Source organism: Dreissena polymorpha, chromosome 2, assembly GCF_020536995.1.
Source record: "Dreissena polymorpha isolate Duluth1 chromosome 2, UMN_Dpol_1.0, whole genome shotgun sequence".
Lineage (NCBI taxonomy): Eukaryota > Metazoa > Mollusca > Bivalvia > Myida > Dreissenidae > Dreissena > Dreissena polymorpha.
Genome location: NC_068356.1, coordinates 154,921,108 through 154,944,028, shown reverse-complemented (window position 1 = coordinate 154,944,028; position 22,921 = coordinate 154,921,108).

Sequence of the window (22,921 nt, the reverse complement as noted above, 5' to 3'; positions counted from 1 at the left end):
ATTCCCCTGGGGTCAAATTTGACCCCACCCTAGGGGTCACAAAATTAAAAATTTGCTGATATAAGGCCTATTTTGTGACAACTTTCAAAATCTTCTCGTCCATAATCATTGGGCCTAGGGTTATCAAATTGGGTATGTAGAGACATCTAATAGTCCTCTACCAAATTTCTTCAAATTATGCCCCTGGGGTCAAATTTGATCCTGCCCCGGGGGTCACAAAATTGAACAAATGCTTTTATAAAGCCTATTTTGTGCAAACTTTAAAAATCTTCTTGTCCATAACCATGGGCCTGGGGCTACCAAATTCGGTATGTAGTGACATCTAATAGTTTTCTACGTAGTTTGTTCAAATTATGCCCCTGGGGTCAAATTTGACCCTGCCCCGGGGGTCACAAAATGAACATATGCTTAATATATCCGCGGCCCGCGAAATCTTTCCGCATTTTGCACTGGTAGATTCTGCCTAAGCATTTTTAAAACGAGCGATATAATTGGCTGTCGTTTCCCAATCTTCCAATTAAAATCGGTTTCATAAAATGTGTTTGGTATTTCGTATGCAAATGGCGCCGTTGTGAAGCGAAAATTAAGATTATTGAAATGACAAATATCAATCGAATTAACGACTTACATCATATAGTTTGATAGGAATAATGAAATGTGTTTGTCAACGAAAAAGACTACGTTTTAGATACAAGAAACACATATTTTGTTTAGAAATGTGCACAGTGAATTTGTGTCACCTAAACCAGTGTTTCTGTTTGCAAATTGGGAGTTCAGTCTACTCGCGAAGTAAAACAATTTATAAGAGGATCTTTTGAACATGGAAATAGACAAACATGATTTCATTTATATGATAGTGGATCTGTGTATAATCAGATTCATATGCATATTCTGCTTTATTATGTTTGTCACGCTGTTCAGTTAATTGAAATAGCATTGAACTAAAGATGTGAAGTGCAAGATATTGAAAGGTAAACAAATTATATAAATTAATTTAACTCAGTTTAATACATCACTAACACAAGAAGAACACTCAAGTGTGTTTGTTTATATTTAGTCCATTAACCTTGTTTGTATATAACATTTTATATAAAAAAATTGTATTGTTTTGTTTGTTTTCACCAAATGGTTGGTATTATTCTTTTATGTTAACATTCTCAAAATTATTGTTTTATTATAGGCCCTATTGATATAAAAAAATTGAATGACATCATTTTATGATTTATAAACAGATTGCAAAAAATATTTGTTCAAGATAAACTTAATAACAAATTGTTACATTGAAATTAAGTGATTTTAATATTCAGTAGCAAAAAAGTAAGGAGAATCCAACTTAAAAAAGATGTATCTATTAAAAGTATATTCCACCAATGCCGTGAACAATCCACTTGTTTATAACATGACTGCCGCTAAGTCTATTACTAGCAACCTATCAGAGAATAGGTCAGATACCTTATTTCAATATATGGCAATCCTAGTATTTTTCAAAACCAAACATGACAGGTAACCAATGTCAGATGGAAAAAGTAAAGGAAAGTTAGGTCAAGCTAAATGTTTGTCATGATATCACTTTAAACCTCACGCCATATGCAAGCAGCGTTGCCATGATCGCAACATCTTGATGAATTATAATTAATTTTTTGTCTCATAAACATTTACTATGTTTAACAAACAACCTCTACAAAGTTATCATTTCCACTGCCTTTCGGCACCTCATGAACCTAAAAAACACGTAACTTTATGTTTCCTCAGGCAAATATCTTCTTTTTACAATAAACAATTTCTTCACCACGTTAACAATCCTGCTACACTCACTAATGCCTCAAGAATGAAGTAAAGTTCAGGTGATCTACGTCATTGGGTATTTTGCATATGTCATGAACTATATAAGTAACAGAAACTTTGAAACCTACAAACACTTTTTGGAATTTTGGAAAAAGATTCATGATTGAATGAAGGAACTTTCATTAATCTTGTAGAACATGCGTAGATTTGATCTTCAGCATCTAAAAATATGTGAAATAGAAAGAACGACAATATCTTTGGAGAGATAAATGTACCTACGTTATAAGCAAAGGACCTGTGCGACAATACCCGGACTTTTTAGTCTGTTTAGTTAACACGGTAGTAACGTTTTCCATATATAAAAAATGCTCACCCTTCCAACTTTAAGCGCTTAATGGGACGAGGGATAGAAAGAGAAAGTCACATGCTTGAGTACATTTCAACCCATGCGCATTGCACGCTTTTTTCGCATAAAAAAACAGTGGAGCGATACAGGGCCATCATGGCCCTCTTGTTTATGCCCCCTTCGAAGAAGAGGTTGTATATTGTTTTGCACATGTCAGTCCCTTTGTCAGTATGTCCGTCCGTCCACCAGATGGTTTCCGGATGATGACTCAAGAACGCTTACACTTGGATCATGAAACTTCATAGGTACATTGATCATGACTCGCAGATGACCCCTATTGGTTTTCTGGTCACTAGGTCAAAGGTCAATGTCACAGTGACTAGAAATAGAAAAATAGTTTGCGGATGATAACTCAAGTACATTGACCATGACTCACAGATGACCCCTGTTGATTTTCAGGGCACTAGGTCAAGTGTCAAGGTCACGGTGTTTCAAAATAGAAAAATGGTTTCCGGATTATCACTCAAGAACGCTGACGCCTAGGATCATGAAACTTCATAGGTACATTAATCATGACTCGCAGATGACCCCTATTGAATCTCATGTCACTATATCAAAGGTCAAGTTCACAGTGACTTACCAGTAAAATTGTTTCGGGATGATAACTCAAGAACGCTTACACTTGGATCATGAAACTTCATAGGTACATTGATCATGACTCGCAGATGACCCCTATTGATTTTCACGTCACTAGGTCAAGGTCACAGTGACTTGACACAGTAAAATGGTAACTGGATGATAACTCAAGAAAGCTTAAGCCTAGGATCATGGGACTTCATAAGTACATTGATCATGACTCACAGATGATCCCTATTAATTTTCAGGTCACTAGGTCAAAGGTCAAGGTCACAGTGACAAAAAACCTATTTACGAAATGGCTGCCGCTACAACTGGCAGTTCATATGGTGGGCATGCATGTTTTACAAACAACCCTTGTTTTATGTAATGAAGGTGGAGTTTATTTTCATACTGAACAGTGGTTATGAAAGAGGTATAACGTTTGTAGTTTGTAAGGAACAACTTCATATCACACGAATCAAAACCCAAATAGCTTCACTGTTGGACATTAAATAGTTAAGGGGAACGCCTGAGCCGAGTTTGTGTCTAAAGACAGACAGACAAACACACAGTAATAAGCACGGACAGATAGGTCCACTGCCATTATAGTATCCACCTTCCCCTATTAACTACGTATAACACAATACTCCGTTCAACGATGGGAGTATACCAAGCGCTTGTAAATTGTTCAAAGCGATTATAAGATGTATGACAGAAATACGAACTTCAGAATTGAGCGACCCAATTAATTCAGGTTTTTATTTTTTTATTTTAAATATTTCATTAACGGTTTTTGAAAAAAAACATGAAGACTTTTACCGTTTGATCATTTATTTAATTCTCGTTTTTTACTTATTCTTTACGAGAAGCGAACATACATTATTTAATGATAGACAGTTTTGCACGCATGCAATACGGCATTAGTTATTGGCTCAACCAGACACACACGTAATTAATTTGTGAAAGAACGTATCGGTTATTGAAATGTCAATGTTTATACTCTTCGTTATCAACGACACATAAGATGCCATTTATCAAAACCAAATTTGATCCTTTTATTATTTATAACCATTAGCACGGTTCATAGTGTATATTATTCACTCCGAAACTGATCTCATATTTACCAAGCATAAAAAGCACTGACATTGACAGCATATCTTCAAACTCAAAATATTTTTGGGATGATATGCTTGTTTTGTTTTCTTTCGTCTAATGAAGGAACAATTTAATCAGACACAGAATATCCGAAAGACAAATAGTTTCCTTTTATTGATTAAGATTCTCATAAGCAAGGATAATAATTCACTTAGTTGAATCGCTCTGTATTTCACCTCCGAACAATCCCTGTAAAGGAAATGTGGTTATATACTCTGTATTGATAATTTGATGTGGCCACACCGCGTTCATGGTACGATTATCAGTACCTGATGAGGTAAATATGCAGTTGCAATTGTGAAGCCAAAATGCTTTGAGAAAACAGTGCGATTACTTATGGTTAACTACTTAATCGAATGGAAAACCAATTGACGCTGTTATTCAAATTATAAATACTGTATTTCAGACCTGTCGCACCAACTAAACTTGCAGATTCTGTAACCTAACCCCAGTAGCTGAGGACACCTCGGATTTTTCTGTTTAGATTATTTCCACCTTAGGTTTTTCAAGACTGTGTAAGCTTTTGATCTCTATTTTCTATCGGTTCTATCGGTATACAGAATAGGCCAGCGTTGTTATCTCCGAGCTATGCATATCACAAAGTCTAGTGCAGTTTGGAAAGTGTCTAATACGCTCATGTTTTCAATAACTCTACCGTTGAATATAACTTCAATGGTGACATTTAACCAAATGACTTTTTTTTCAGATATAAAGATGAACCCCACATTAACCTTACAGAAATCTTTTCTACGACCTTCCAAGGGCTCGAAAAACCGTCCTGAGGTTTAATTTGGCGCATGCACCTACACACAAGACCAATAGGAAGCAATATGTATGTATGATACAAACTGGAAAACTCAGTGACAGTTTTCGAATGAAGGTCAATTATCTTGATTTAAATGTTTTGAAGGATACCAAAAAGAAATCACGACGGAACGTAAAGTACGAAACGTGTCATTTGTTATTGTTGACCACTGCGAGGACTTAGATTTATTAGCTAGAGTTACTATAACTATACAATTTATTTACAACTATATTGTGTACGAATGTGTTTAACTCGAAACGACAGCATATTTAGCCCGCAGACTACTCAGCTAGCTTGTTAGTGTTCCTGTTCTAATAAGTATTGACTTGTATTTTGTAAAATTTAAGGCTTTCAACCGTAAATATAGTTCTTGATATAATCAATGGAACATATTTTTGGTAGTAAATTAACTATACTTCATTTAAGTGTGGATATAAACGGTTGTAACAAAAGCTTCTTGTAATCTTATACAGCAAAATATATACAGTAGTCCGCGATAATGGCATAGAACTGTAGGTCGACTGTCGAATCGCAATCGAAAGAGTCGGAACACCCTCAGTATTCTGTCGGGACCATGTCGGGACGCAAGCGAAACATTTTAGGTAATGTAATACAATTATGATTTTCGAGTCAAGACTTTCAGATAATTGTCACGAAATTTGATATTTTCTTATTCGGGACACTGTCGGCTATAGAACGGGACCGCAAATATTAAATGCTTCATCTATAAGATTTATTTATTAAATATATCTATTTAAAATAGCAATTAAGTTGGGTCCTTCTGTTTCACTTCACGATAGGTCGTAGCATACTTATAGTACTGTGTATGACCACTATGAATCATTTCATGTTATATCCTAGTCATCAAGGACAATATATAGCATAAGTTAATGTACATGTACCCATTTGTTATATCGACAAGGCGGACCATTATCGCGGATATAACATGTCAGAAGCGTATTATCTAAGTGTCGCAGGGAAATTAAACATACTGTGCAAAGTTTGCACACAACGTTTACTTATAACATTTCTTTGATGCAAATACAAAAACATGTTGTGTTTGCTCTTCGGGCTAAACATAACAACATACTTGTGCACCAGACGGCTCTATTCAGTGTTTATCTATTATCAGGATGCAAGATGGTAATTTGCATTATTTTCTGTTTCCGAAAAATACAATGACATGTACAACCCAAACAAGGTTGAACTTGAATTTACCATGTTCTTGTACGTGGTACGATGGCAACAATGCGATAACGCGATTGTGCGATGGCGACAATGAGATGGTACTATGGCGATAATGCGACAACGCGATGTACGATGGTGACAAAGCAAAATTCATATCGTACTGTCGCCATTAAAGCCTCGCATTGTCGCAATCGTACTATCGCATTATCGCCATCGTTCTATCGCGTTGTCGTACTGTCGTCATCGTATCATCGCATTGTCGCCATCGTACTATCGCACTGTCGTCATCGTATTGTCGCACTGTCGTCATTTTTATCACATTGTCGCATTGTCGCCATCGTACTGTCGCATGGTCGCCATCGTGTTGTCGCACTGCCGTCATCGTATTATCGCACTATCGCATTGTTGCATTGTCGCAATTGTACTATCGCACTGTCACCATCGTATGGTCGCAGTGTCGTCATCGTACTATCGTATTGTCGCCATCATACTATCGCATTGTCGACATCGTACTATCGCGTTGTAGCCATCGTACAATCGCATTGCCGCCATTGTACTATCGCACTATCGCATTGTCGCCCTCTGTATTTTAATTTGTAACCACGATGGCCTAATGGTATTCCGTAATAATATTTAACGGGTGGTTTAGTGTTAGCAACCATGCCATTACATGCGATGCTGTGTGATTTCAAAACGATAAAATGACAATTTTAAAGTGTTTGATTATTTACGTAGATAGTTACAGTCGATAAACACAAAAAGGAAATTAAATATTTTGCATGCGTATTTCAAGGATTTATGTCTAATTTTACTTAACAAAATGGAAGGTAAGAAACGTATTTGCATTAATATTGCTTTTTGAAAAACGTTTATGTAGGTTGAAATATTGTTTTATTTTGTTTAATGTTTTTGATTTAAATGAATTGCTATTAGCTAAATGTTTGTTTACTTTTGTTATTTTTTATTGTTTCTTGACTAAAAGTAGTGTGATCACTTCATTCAAAATTGAATTAAAGAATATTTATTAACACAGATGCGGGAGGGCTTATTTATTGTTTAACATTTAACATATAATGCATAAATAATTCATATTTCAGTAAAATACACTTCTTCTTGTCGATATATTATATAGTTTGTTCCGACTTTTCGATGTAAATAATCATTTGAAACGTTGCAACAACTGATATCGAAGGAACTTGTTCACAGTTTGTTAAAATTATGATTTTCATAATAATTGTCACAATTTCAAAAAACTATGTAGACGTTATTTTTAAACAAGCGAAATTACACCCCTTACCATCTCGTCTTTCGCATGAGACGTTAAAACCGAGGTGCAGTGTACTTGGTGCTATACACCGGGCACTAAAAAGACCCAGGGTCACCTCTGGAACGGGGTGTCTCCTGTATCTTGCACTATCCCCCGTAACCAACTAACACGTCTTTCTGGGGGCGATGGCCATATGGGAGACAATCCCGGTGCACTCGATAAAAAACAAAAACAAACAAACCCCTAACCAAGACAAATGTCAGATATAATGGTTAATTAATAGACTATCAATATACGCAAACGGTCGAATAATATTGCGTTTCAAACGTTTTTCCCCGATTTTTTGGAAAATATTAGTACAACAATAGTTTATGTTTCACCAATATATGGGCAGTGATTTGTGAAAAGGAGTTTAAATGCATGTGCGCAAAGTGTGTCCCAGATTGGCATGTGCAGTCCGCATTGGCTTATCAGGGACGACACTTTCCGCGTGTATGATATTTTTCGTTTAAAGAAAGTCTCTTCTTAGCTAAATTTAAAGTGTATGCGCAAAGGCTTATCTGGGACGACACATTACGCACATGCATTAAACCCCCTTTGTACAGAGCACGGCTCATATATTTAAGCCTGCGTGGCGCAGAGGTAACAGAGAAGTTCTGACAGTGCAGTTGTTGGTACACTCGCTCCTCACCAAGGCGACCCGGGTTGAATCCATGTCCCAGCGCATATGAGCATGGTTGGAGCTCATTATAACGACCAGAATGGATTTCCTACGGGTACTTACTTTTCCCCACACAGCCAAGACCACGCCGACATTAAATATCTTTAAGTAAAAACCAGTTAGCTGTAAATTGCAGCTTATTTAAAATATAATTAGAACATTATTGAGTCTGGTAAATTAATTAAGGAAGGAGTGCTGAGAAACACTCCGGGTCCTCACATAATGGAGTGTCAAGCGCTGAAAGACCTCATACACTTTTAAACACATACGCACATCGCAATTATAAGGGATAGGCATTTGCTTTCAGAGGTCATGGGTTCGAATGCAATAGTGTAAACTTCATTTTGTTACTATTCACATTATGTTAGACGGTTAAACATTGTATATTTGTTAGGTTGAATATTCCATGAATTCTGCGAAAAGAGTCCTTTAAGGATAGTGTCGTTTGTCTATAATAATTCATTTAAGTTCTTATTTTATTTATTTGAACAATTGTATTCAAATAATAATGGTACATACCTCCTTAAAAAATATTCGCCCTTAAATCATCTGTATAAATTATTATCAACATGCCATCCCAATGTGTGTATGCTCGTAAGGCCAGCATTTTTTTATTATCTGTTTTACGGGAGCGACCGACCCTATTTTTCGACAAATACAAATAAAAATAAAAGTCACTTTCGTTTTTTTTATTTACATTTCACCCGCCGACCTAGTATTTTATCCAAAACTAGAAAAAAAACAATTGCACAGATTGCCGAAAGTGTTGTTCAAAATTTGTTTATAATACGGGTTGTTTCGTTGTGCCAATTCGACTTGTAAAGCGTCAGCGATTTTCATTGGCTATTGCAGCCAATACCACACGCTATTAGCCAATCGGTGAGTATTTAACAAATGATTTTCATATTGCATTTCCGAAATGGCGGACATTAACATCAACGAGACACATGTAGCATATTTGAAAATCAAATTAATTAAAAACGAAGCAGAAACAATTTCAATTAGAAAGATAATTTTCAGAACACCATTGTTGACATCATGCCCATAGTATGTGATACGAAATTCAAAATAATAATGAGTTTTTGCCGATGATGCAGAGGTGTCACCATCGATAACGTTCGATGTGTTAAAAAGTTTTGGGTAGTTTTAATAAATATGCGTATTTATTAAAATGCATATCCTGTAATATTTTTATAGATAAAAATCAACATCCCGAAAATGTCCAAGAAGTACTACTTTACGTTTCTTTATAATGAACATGAGGACTGAACCACAGGTACTTGCATAAATTATCCCATTCCCCACCCACCCATATATATTCTTTATTTAGAAAAAAAGTATGCAAGACAGCTTCTGAAGAAAATAACATTGGGTCCCAATGTTCGTATGTCCGTCAGAGACACAAGAAAGTTTTTTTTTTATATTTTTTTGACATTATTTTTCAAAAATGAGTTATCATTTAGCCGAAATATAATGTTCTTTCAACTGTAAATAATGTTTTTATACTGGAAGATTTGTACTGCAAGGAATGCAAATAATTTTATCACACCTCAGGCTCTGTTGATAAATGTGCTCAGGGCCCTCGTTTGGCCGTTTTTGGGGCCGAAATTCGGCCCCATTCCCACCTGAAAATAGTATACTTTTTTCCCCTATTTCACCTAAAAATTCCCCCCTCCCAAACACTTTACTTTTATACCTATGTTGCCAGATGGTATCTTGTTATAAGCCTCTGATTAAATGTATATTTATGTAAATTACATTAAAATAGAGCAATATAAAGTGTTGAATGATTGGTGAAAAGATCTTGTAAAATTCCACTTTTCGCCGAAAACGACGTGAAATTCCCCCCTCTAAGGGCCCTGGCCCCAATTCCCCAAAGTGTAGCAAGGGCCCTGGTGCTCAATCGGCTCTATGTATTTGTTCCAAGAGTTATTATTATCTTCACATTTATATAGCTCTCTCTGTTTATTATATATCCAAAACATGTTATTGCTGTTTCTCCTTAAAATAATACAGACAACACATTCCATAGAAATTTTCATTTGAACTTAAACTGTGAATAAGTGAGGAACAAAATAATATGTGCAAAACTTAACACCATTTTATTTTGACAATACTGTGAGCCTTTTACGAAATTTTTAAAATAAAATACTATTTTAAAATATAAAATAACATAGTTCAAAAGTTGTGTTCTATATATAATTAACCTTGCGAGTAAGTTATATACAGTCAGCAGAGTAATTCTACTATAACAATTTAAATCCTTGCTACATGTGATATTTAATTCTTTATACGGCTTTCACTTAAAAAATGTTAAATAAAATAAATATAGGTTTCTAAGTATATTGTGTCTTTTACCTCAATATTTTGTTGGGGGTAATGTGAAGCCAATGGACATGATACAAAACCTACGAAGATTACCGCCAAACAATGTCACATACAAAATAATTATCACCTAATCCATGCGTTTTGAGAGAATAATATTGTTTAACTCTTATATAAGTAAATATCAAGCATGTGAAACAAGGACGGGTTATTTTTAACTCCAAATGTATGATTTGATCACACCTAGAAGAAGAAAACACTAACATGTTACACACCAAATATTGAACCCCTGACCCTTGCAGTGTCTGTGTTCTTAGGGATTATCAAAGACATTAATCTATATAAATCAGTTGACCCCTGAAGCGCAAACAGTTTTGACCACGGAGACATGCTTTCAGGAAACTTAGCAAAGAGCCACTATATGATTGGCAAGCAACGCAACAAACCAAAAGGCCTTGCGGTTTCAGAGATTGATGATATTATTTATATTTATAAGCAAAACAGTAACCCCTAGGGAGGGCAAATTTTCTGCATGATTTGAACAAACTTCAAAGAGAACCTCATAACGATGTTACACACCAAATAGCGTAGTCATGCCTCTTGTGTTCACTTTACATATATAAACACTATAACTCTCTCTGAATATAAAATGAAATGCAGCACATGTTTTTATAAGTCTATAACTCACGGTTTCTTGAATAAAATATTCTCATTATGTGTACTAGAACTTTCACTACACAAAGTTTGGATCAAGATCAATTCAAGCGCAGTCTGATCAGGATCCAAAGTGTTCGCTGAACATCTTTAGAAGTACTGACTGAATGACAATTATGTTGAACAGTTTGGATCCTGATCAGACTGCTCTTTTAGAGCCAAAATGGTCGCAATCGCCCTAAGGTCCAATTTCCTGTTATATGGTTCATTTTTTCTCATGATTGATACAAATTATCATGATATAAAGCAAGTCTGTTGTATATTAAATAGTATTTTTAGTGTGCATATTCCACCCACGGATGAAAGTTACAAAGTTGGTTGTTATTTAAAGCTAGTAAACAATTTAAAAAGTTTTTAATTCATTTTTATTTAAGTCAAATGCATGCTATATTTGATATAAACATGCATATGGTTAACACTCAACAAAAGTTTAGCGATCACTAATATACACTACACACCTGGCGTGGTCTCTATTGAAGCAATATAGTATAATACATGCGAATGGTGCTTTGACATATAAATATATATAAAAATATGTTTACTATTATTATAAAAGCTTCTACAACAGTCTAATACGATATATAAAACACTTAAAGGTTAATGCAAGTATACATAAGGTTAAATTGGCTTAATTTTAATTTTTCAAAAATAAAAAAATAATCAGTTTAGATTTATTTTTTTATATTTTTTTGGTAGACTGCTCACTTTTCATGATTTTATTTTTATTTTTATTTATCCCCCTGACTCAATTTTTTTGAAAAATATCCCGTAAAAAAAATGCTGGCCTAAATTGCACTGTTGATTGCATGCACCTTTACATCCTGATTTGCATGTACATGAGTATGATAAAGGCTGACCTCTGTATTTGATCTCGATTCTATATGTCTAATAAAGTTCTTGCATCTCATTCGTGATTTGCTTGTTTGTATCTACATCACATATGTATGATTTATTTTTGGACTTTGTTCAGTTGAGGCACGATTTTTATCAGAATCGATAAGAATGTGCATTCAAACTCATAATTCTTCAATTTGTTACAAGGAAGTGCACACTTACATTCCGGTTCAAACTTTATCTCTGTGCGCATCATATTGCAGGGAGAAAAGTAATCCACATAATTTATTCTCATATGCGAACACATTTTGTTTCATAACTACCTTAATATTTAAATGCAAAATGCACACGTGTACAAATATACGATACGTATGATGTCAAGTTAAAAAGAAGCCACACTGATTTAAAAATAATGCTTAAAATATGTTTTTCCTCAGTATATATCAAAATTTTTTGTTTGCGTGTAAGCTATAACGAGTTTTTGCATAAAGAACTTCTATATAGTGTTTTCTTCTATTGATGAAATTCAAAACATATAAAGCAAGAATATTGCAGAGAGATTATTTCTAAAATTGAATCTCCTGATCTAACTGATTAAAAATTACAAATGTCATATAAAATATCACGAAACAAAATGTCCGACACAATTAACGACTTTAAATGCGATACGAGTAGTCAACAAGCAACATTCATGCATGCATTTATAGAAACTATGCATGATATTTGACCGTTTTCCCTATTATTATCAGATTTTGACGACAACGATATCCGGAAGATCAACCCGTCGATAGAAGACGGATGTGTACCTACCCTTAACACTCCTGCCGACACCGTACCGGAGAAGATCCCCGGTATAATATGTAAAGATTTAAAAAAATAAGCTTGCCCCCGTTCGATAATTTCCGTAACCCGTCATCAACAATAAAAGTGTTCGATGAACTCTTCTAACTTCACTTCATATACTTCACATAAGACGTCAAGTGCAATTCGGCGTGTATTATTCAACAACATTATAGCCCCACAACACGTACGTCAGCTATGTCTCATACACCATTTCCACATAAATTGTGCATAATGAAATAGGCGACATTGGTTATAATATAAAGGCATAGTGATGATTCGATTTAAATATGCAACCCGTTGCGTGAATGTCTATACTTCTTTACACGACATTGTAGTTCATGTGAAATTTAGTTGCATTGGGAGGCAATGAACTTTGAACTTAAGTGCGAGTCATACATGCTATTGCTGCTGTTGTAGATCCAGAAGTATATGCAGTAAAACTGCGATAACTCGAGGAAGCACCGGACTGACCTCGAAACAATTTGCGCTTTTATTGTACTTGTCGTTAAAAGGAAGTATCAACATAGTAAAAATCCAGATTAAGCGGAAAGTGTCGTCCCTGATAAGCCTGTGCAAACTGTTATAATCTTCTAACAAATATAATTAATTGCCTACGTACATATTGTATATTATTATATTATGTATCTTATATAATTGTATACAACTATTGTCATTTCAGGAAATGAATGCCAGAGCAGCGGCCAAAGTGTTCCCATCAACTGAGGTGGGTAATCCAATCTGTTAACACTCCACACTTCTGCTGTTTCAATTTCAAAATGTGTGTTATAAACTCACAATCAAAGGGGCAATGGCTATATGCAGCCAGCATAAAACCAGAACATTCTGCGGCTAACTCGCAGGTTGTTCAGTTTTTTTGCTGTTTGCTGCTCATTAATATCTTAGGGTTGCATATGAAGACTTTAAAACTTGAATCTAGTAAGAAAGGTCTTTGATTTTTTTAAGGGACAACAAATGCGTCAAAATGCATAGCTGAGCAGTATAGGGTTAAGTACTCAATTTCCCTCCATTTTATTGCTGCTGTAGAGGAGCATAATTTGGCTAAATTGAATTTGATATATCGGGTATTCTATATGATAAACATCCACGCTACAAACGGGTTTTGCTAAATATTTGAACAACGTGAATGTGTTTGAAGAAGTTAATGTTATTTATATACAATATAATAGATTGTTATTTTATATAATTATATTAATTTGTGTTCTTGATATTAAATTTGTGTTAACTAACAAAATACGTAATTTGTATAAAAGTTGTATGAAACTAAATTTAAAGATACAAATTGTTATTTATCATAATACACTTGTGCAGGCCAGAGGAATAAGCGAATATACTGTAGATTAAGTTATTCTTATTGACATGAGATTTCTTGTATTTATTAAATATGGCATTTTCCGTTTGATCTTAAATTCGTTGATTTTTTGTATAATGTCTGATTATAATCTTTGAACTTGAACATTCGTTGGACATTTTATTTTGTGGTTGAGAAGACCCACAACAAATCCATAAAATTAGTGTCTGACGAATAATAATGATTTAACAGCATTTTGTTTTTAATATTTGAAGCGATACACAACACAGCACATACGTGTCACTGTTGTGGTTTGGTCCAGACCTAGGTGCCGAGTCAGGTCCAACTGGTCATCTGTGGTCTGTGTCCAAGCGTAAATGTTGTTCTCAAAATTGCAATTGGGTTACACATCTCAATATAGATGTATGCCCCTGAAAAAGGTATAGAGGCTTGTCTGAGTTTTTATCTTTAAATTTCAGATCAACTGCATCAAATGTTTTCGGCTTATTGGGATATTCATTAAAATTCCATGTGTGTAACCAGAACAGGAAAAAGAGGCTGGTCTTAGTTAGAGCTTCAATCTTTTTTTTTTAGCACAATTGCATTAAAAGCTTATATCTTATTGGGATACTTTTAACCGTTCGCAGTATTTATTGTCTGTGGGAAGATCTTGAGGAAGCTTCCACAGAATGGGTCAAATCTGAGACCTTATATGATCTCTTTGTAGACACGATATCAACTAGGTTAGTTTGACATTAAACAGATTAAGCAGAATGTTTGGAGTAAAAAAAGTTACCAAAAATACCCTCTTTGTCACAGGCATAACAGACATTCCCATGGCTTACTTCAGGGGCGTATAACTCAGGAACATGTGGATCACTGCTCATGAAACATGTGTCTTGCACATCTACGCTTCATGGTGATGTTTCATTACAAGCTTCAATCCAATCGCTTGATAAAATGTGGAAGTAGTTCACAATACAGACTTCAATTAATTTATGCTTCTGCCATTAAAATGGGTTAAAGGGCCTATGCAGGATCTGACTTCTGAATGTAAATTAGAGCTTGCTAGCAAAATGATGATTATTCATCCACAAGAGACTAACTAGCAATGTTTTATGAAGAGAATTTATTATTTAAAAAATGCACTTAGTGGAAGCCTTGTCTGTATTTATTCAGTGTTCCATATGAATAATGCGTCATTTTAAGTCTACCAGTATTCGGACCTTCTCAATTGGTAATAGTATTAAAATAAAAAGGTCAATGTCAAGGTCAAAATGTGGTGTGGGTCATGATGTGGGTGTATCATGAGAAACAATGCATGGGAGGATGAATGTTGGGCGTTGAAAACTGAAGGTGAGCACTCTGTAAAATAGTAAGACAAGTTTGGGCCAATATTAATGTAAGTTCAATATACAAGATATGTAGTTATTCTGGGCCATAGGCCTTCAACTACAAATTTACCATCATTATTGGCATTTCAGTATAAATTCTTATTGCTAATAGGTCAATGTCAAGGTCAAAATGAGGAAAGTGTGATGTGGGTATATGTAATTGGATAGTATTTAAATACAACATATCAGACTTTCCGAAACTCTGTCGGACCTACAGACATGTCCGACATTACATTTAAGGGCCGATCAAAATTCTAAACTCGTCAGCCTGAAATATCATATCAAATATTTTCAGTTTTTTTCCCATGAAATTCAAAATATTATAGATCGTTGGACCCACACATTCCTGAACGTGAAATACGATTTACCTCGCTGATTAGTTAAGCCTTGCTCTTTTGATTGGTCCATCAGGTTTTTCCCCCTGTGTTTGATGCAGAATTTTCTTATGGAAGTCTACATATATCAGTGGTTCTCTGCTTCTTCGCAACGACTCGATAGGTATATGCATCAAGACAGGCTCGGTACAAATGACATTCATCGACAAGTTGACAAGTGTAGAGAAATATTTCTTTAATTGATGGACAAGAATTTTGTCTGCGGATTGTCGAATATGAAAGTATGTTGAATATACATGGTTTGTAGATATTTTGGACTTGTGGCCTTACACTACAAATAAACTTTTGTTCTTGGCATTTCATAAAATAAAGACTATATTGTCAACCTTATTGCCTTACAAATACATGTTTTTAGCTGACATTATAGCGACTTATAAGGTTTTTGTTCTATATAACAAAGTATTATTTGGCACTGTAACTGCAAAATTTAGCTTACTTTTTTTTTCATTTCTATTTGTTCTTTTTCTAAAACCACAGGCACTCGATGGCAACGACTCAATCATTCGACTTTCCGTTGTGATTTTTTTTAAATGCAGCTGCAGCCGTGATGTTTATGAGCCTTTTGATTATAATGCATACACATACTAAATCAATAAAAATCTTCCGACGAAACGTCTTCTTAAAAAAGATAGTTTGACTATGTATATATATATTGACAAGGTAAGCCACTCGCCATTTTAAAAAGCAGCGTAAATGCCTCATTACCCATAATTACATTGCTGTCACTCCGCTCGCTTATTGAAATGCGCGCACAGGCCGGGAACCTCGCTTCTGTTTCTATATATGGCTGGTGGGGTTAGTTCTGATAGTTATCATGTACTGATTCCTATTGAGAGGTATAAATCTAACTGGATTTCTGTGTACTTCTCCAAAAACGTTCTATGAAAAATTGACAATCGAATCTATGTTCTATGTTCTTCGTCTTCACAGCCCTTGTAGGCTACACACGTCGTTTTGAGTAAGTGTCTCAGCACTATCACTGTCTGTTTGCTTTCTCAGACAGATCGCAGTCTTTGCGCGCGCGGATGCAGCTCTGTTTGACATCGGATTATGAATTTCGAAATATTTGTAGCGTTCATTATGAAGAGAAAACCAAAGTCTTCGACATTGGAAGTCTATGCAATCTAACCTTGAACACTCAGCTTTGGACAGTTTACTTTTATTGTAAAGAAATGTGCAGTCAATTAGAACGCTTACTTTTTTCTCGGCCGAGGATGTTTCCCAGAAATGTGGTGTTACCTGATTGATTTGTTTTTGGATTTCACCTAGGATAGGGTCACGAACCGAGGTGAGACCTGGGCACTCTCTCCGCTTGGGACAAACCAAAACATAGCTAACCGCAACCTTAATGTACAGGTTACACTTTACCAATATTTAGCCGAGTAACATAACTGAAAATCAAGATGAGCGCAGGATCGAGGTTGAAATTATCTGACACATACCCTATATTTGAAATCAATATCGGTCGCTGTATTAAAGTAAGAATACATTTATAACTTCGTAAGTGATTCGGAACTGACTACCTCACTGTACCGGTAAAATTCAATCTAGCCTATTAAAGAAAATACAAATCTGTGACAGAACCCTTTACATTATTATTTCAGTATGACAGGATTAAAACATCGGGTGACACCTGTGTCAATTCTAATTTATTTCGGCTGACGAAGGCACAGGCGATTTTCGGGCGGTCAACTTTCAACGATGGGGTTTGATCATACGAACCACAAATGAACTAATCGTACAGGTCCGCGAAGTTAAAGTTTCTGCACATTTTGACACCCTGTACCAAGCTTTTACGGTGGTAACTCCGTTTCTACACCTCAAAATATGAAACATTCTGTTGAACACCACTGTTTTCGCTCGATCACTTTAATTTCAGACGACGCTCGTGCGCCGTTAAAAAATCAATAAGCGTCTCGGAGACATTGAGTTGTCGATTCGCACTTCACTGTCATCGTACTCATTCAGCCGTTTCGTCCTCAGTATTTTGAGGCTTGATTTTTTTCAAAATGAAAAACGTTGGGCGGAACGATTTTCGATTGGCGTCGGAGATGAGAATCCAGGAATTTATTTTCTATTGCCTTATTTGGAGATTTTTTTCATTTACCTATTTTTTTGAATTTAATGCACTTTTGGTGTGTTATATAACAGTATGTTATACACAAATGTTCAAGCTTACAACTAAAAAATACTTGTGAGCCTTGGTAATTTAGCAGACCAATAATAATGTATGATAATAATGTACATTGATTTAACATATACACCCTTTCAGTTATTCGCATTTACTAGTGTTAGAGTTGTGTCCCTTAGCCGGATGTGACGTCAAACGGGGATACATAAATCAGCCGGAGAGAAAATTGTACAGTGTAGCTGAAAAAATCAACGTATATATATATTATAGTTATGCGTATTAAAGCTATCGCTTTTTGTATATTTCATTTAAGTTAGCTAAAATGTGAAAACATACATTAAACATTCCGTTCAATTTTAATGACTGAGTGTCAAGACAAATGTCATGTTAGAACATAAACGTTGAACTTAAATCTCTAGATCTAAAATGTAAATAAATTCCAAATATTGAAAAAAGCGCATGAGTATGAGTTATTTTCCGATAGTTTATATTTTTAAGGGTATTGATTATTGGCATAATATGATTTGAGTGCTTTTTTCACCACTTTGGGAACATAACCCATACCATCGAAAATCGGAATTAAATTGTCAATTTTCTAGATATTTTTTTGTATTCGTACTCAATTGTTTGTTGTAAAAGTTACATGAATAGTTTTTAAAGTAGCTATAATGCTTTAAACCTGCCTTTTTATTTTGTTGCAGCTGTATCCCAAGGATGTCCCTGGGGCTGTTTTACCTCAACTTATTTTATTGTCAGGGTTTGTGAGATTTAAGTAAAATCATATTTATTTATTTTAATCATATGATGTCTGTTCATGTTGGTGCAATTCCTGTATCTGATTTTTGTTCAGATTTTGTTTCCTGAAATGTATTGATGTTAATTTCTGATTTCTAGCTACCACATGTTGTCTTTCATTATTTATTTCGCATTTTATGAAACTTCATACTGTTTAATGATCTCTGCTACTCAAATGTGCTAAACTTGCATTATTTCCATTGTAATAAAGCTTATATCACTGTTTTACAAGTGTGTTTACTCAATGGATTCCACAAACCTGTACCATATAAGATATCCTATTGAATCTGATTCAAATTACCACTCTTCGTTTGAGCATTTTATCGCGGTGTTCAATCAAAGATCTTTTTTATTGAAAGATATGTGGATTTATTGCCCCTGCGTTCAGCACAATCCAATTATCTCGTTATGATCTGATACTGTGCCGACCATTACTAATTAACAACACGGTGTCATACGCCACAGCAGGGACCTATACTTGTACTGATCACAGGTGGCAATGTCTGGTCAATTAACACCATTTATGATACCTCCGTGTCTTCTCGTGGTATTAGTAGTCATTTCTTGAAGTAATGTAACGCCAAATACTCAATTGTGCTTTTCTTAGATATGTAGCGTATTGTAAACATTTATAGTCATCTTCCCATACAGATTGCCAGAAACTAAATACTGTGTATATGTTAGCCAGCTGAATCATAATAATTAAGTACTTAAAACCTATACATTTTAAATATTTAAAACATGTAATACTAAACATTTAACGTATTTAGCGGGTACCGGTTAAACAAAACTCCGTCATTACGTAGTCATATAAAGAGTGTATGGTAGTGTACGGAACAACATGAGTTAAAAAAACGCATTTTCATTTGACCACAGCGGGGTTAAATAATCTTTCCGAAAAATACAAATAATACAGATTTATAATTTAAATGCTATACAATGTATATTTATCATTCTAATCACTTATAAAGAGATTTCAATATACATGCATAGACAGTTCAATTCGCACCACGTCCGTTTTTTTACTTGTATATAATAATTTTTCAATATTGCCATTCACTGTAAAAAAGTAAAATAAAACAACATACCATTTTCCCAATTGAAAAACCAAGATTTACCAGGTTACCTGTATATATCTATCAAACGACATTTTTTTGTTGTTGTGGTATGTGTATAATTTTGTTGTGTTTTGTCAATATGACTGTTGAATGTGTGTTTTAAGTACTGTGAAAGATACTCACTTTTTGTATTTAAAACATATCGTTGCCTGCTTGGGCTGTCAACGACAACTTTATTCAAACTGCCGTATTTCTTCATGTGTGATATGTTTGAGAATACCTCATAATTACAATATATTCGATACCTGCCTGGGCTGGCTATCGAAATACGTCTCAATGTTGGCACATGCTAGATGTTGTTAACTATATGCGTGAATTTCGCACACAATTTCTTGTAGCTACTTTTTGTTGTTTACACTATTTTCAATTTTGCGCTACTGTAACGTAGCTAGATATGTTTCTTATAAGCAATGGCACGGTTACTACTTGATCAAGCTCATTTTGTTATTCTTGTAACAATATCCTTACAGTTTTAGGACATTTCTGGGTTGAATCCAGAATATAATGGTTATGTATGCACTGTTAGCAACACGGTCTACTGTCCAGTTGCCAATAACTACGATTATGTAATACTTATCTTATTTTTGTCTGGGTTATGAAAAGGCGTGACCATATATTGTGCCATTTTACATTGATATACACACCTAGTCAGGGCCAGGAATGCCAACATTTCTGTTATTAACCTGTTACTGGTAATTACATGTACATATTAAAAGGGTACACTTTGCATACTTTTTATATTTACGTTACTGAGATTATTTACTTTGTTTTGTTTTAACGAGTTATTTGATGCATTGCCAAATGACCTGCTTTATTCTAGTCATACTCTTTTGTGATTCTGTTTGAAATGGTAGAAGTAGAAGAAGTCATTGTTATTGTAGAGGTAGCTGTCATAGTACTTTATTAGTAGAAGGAAGTGATTTTGGGGGTGGTAATATAACAAGTATAAGTCATGATTAAAGTAAGAGTATAGTAGTAGTAGTAATAGTTGGTTTTCATTTAGTCCACTGTCATAGTAAAGGTGGCTGTCCTAGTATTAGTTGTGAAGGTGGGGTTAGAATTACGAGAAGTAGAAGTTGGTAAAAGTATGAGAATATAATCGTTGTTGTAGCATGAGTAGTAGTACAAGTGGCGTATGATGCAGTTGTACTGTCTGACCCTGACAAAATTTGAAACATCCCAACCAGGCGACAAGTAAAATGTTGACAACATGGTTAATGTCCACTTTCAATGACACACAGTCTCTTCTTTATGCCCAGGGGCAGACATTTCATGTATATTGGGACTACCATGGACAATGTTACAATTAGAGAACATTAGAGTGTACAAATCAAGACAGAAATTACACCTCAGCCATTATAGTGGATTGCTGAAAAGTCAATGGGGCCTTCTGTACTATGTTATTTGCCAAAGAACAATTAGAACTGGTCGTCTTTACTTAAGGCAATTGTACTATAATAAATGGCAACGAGTTGAAATCATTATGAAATAATGACGAAGCACTTAAAAAGGCCACCCGAATTTGTCTGTGACTTTTTAAGTATGCATTTTATCTTATATAAATGGTTATCTTTTCTTTCTTGATGAACTTTTTTGTTAAATATACTTGTAGTATGTGAAAAATAGAAAAGAAGCAAGACAAAAAGAAGCCTTGAACCTTACAAACTGGGATCAATTAAAACTGGTAGGTTATTCAAACTTATAATTGAGACGAATGCAATGTCTTTATAAACCGGGAGTGAAGATTCCTACTACTTTCAGTAAATGAGTTATTTTATAATAAACATTTGAACCCAATATAGGTTTATACACAATGTCATATGTGGTTGTTATGAGGTAAAAAAAAAGTTATTAACTTAACCCATTTATGCCTAGTGGACTCTCTCATCCTTCTTAAATGTGATCAATTTATTTCCAAAATTAGGGATGATTAGTATATTTATTTCTATATTTAGAATATTTCTTACAGAAATTCCTTTAAGCAAACAGCGCAGACCCTGATGAGACGCCGCCTCATGCGGCGTCTCATCTGGGTCTACGCTGTTTGCCAAGGCCTTTTTTTCTAGAAGCTAGACATAAATGGGTTAACCAATTATATCATCAACTGTCTAGAAGAACAATCATTGTCAAAGTTGAAACCAGGAAATTAATCAAACAACTTAAAGGGAACTTTTCAAGTTTTGGTAAGTTGACAAAATTGAAATAATGTTTCAGATTTGCCAATTTCGTTGTAGTTATGATGTTTGGTAGGAAACAGTAATACAGAACATTTACCATGCTCTAAAATATCCATTATATTCATCTTTTGATGATTAAAAACCTATGGATTACTTTTTTTCTTTATTTAATTGTATTTTTTTTACTGGAGCTATTTAGTTCCAATGTTTACATTTATCAAATTTATAGCATTTAATGATAAACTTCAATATATGCCAAAATCTGTGAAAAGGTCCCTTTAAGCTGATTGACATCGATTGCAATTTGTAGATAAATGGATAGCATAGATATTAGGATGTGATTTCACATTGCTGTCATGTTGCTATGAAATATGTATGTGCTTTGCAGAGACCTGGGGTATTTCAACAGACGCAGAATTCTGATTTCCAATGCAAGCAATGTACAGTTTTACGACATCTTTGACTCCAGCAAATTATATGTCTGGCATCATAGTCATACATTTGAGTTGCGCTCTGTGAAAAAGGTCCGCACAGGCTAATCAAGGACGACACTTTCCGCTTTTTATTTTTGTTTAAAGGCAGTCTCTTCTTAACGAAAATCCAGTTTAGGCGGAAAGTGTTTTCCCTGATTAGCCTGTGTGGACTGCACAGGCCAATCTGGGACGACACTTTACACACATGCATTAAACCCCCTTTTCACAGAGCGAGGCTCACTTGTATTCTTAAGATGTTATTCAAAAGAACTAGAAAACTAGAGCACTGACAAGTATTTTAATACCCCAACATACCTCTTTGACACTGGATATTATATAAGGGCCTTGACCATTAGTTCTGTATTTTGACTTTCGATCCCCAAGAATGACCTTCAATGTAGAAATGTGGTTCTTGTACAGGCATTAACTATCACATACAGGTTAATTATTGTGTGCCATGTTATTTTGAAATCCTTGAATGCATGGAAAAGTAGAATGGACAAGCAGTAACCTTGGCAATAAAATGCT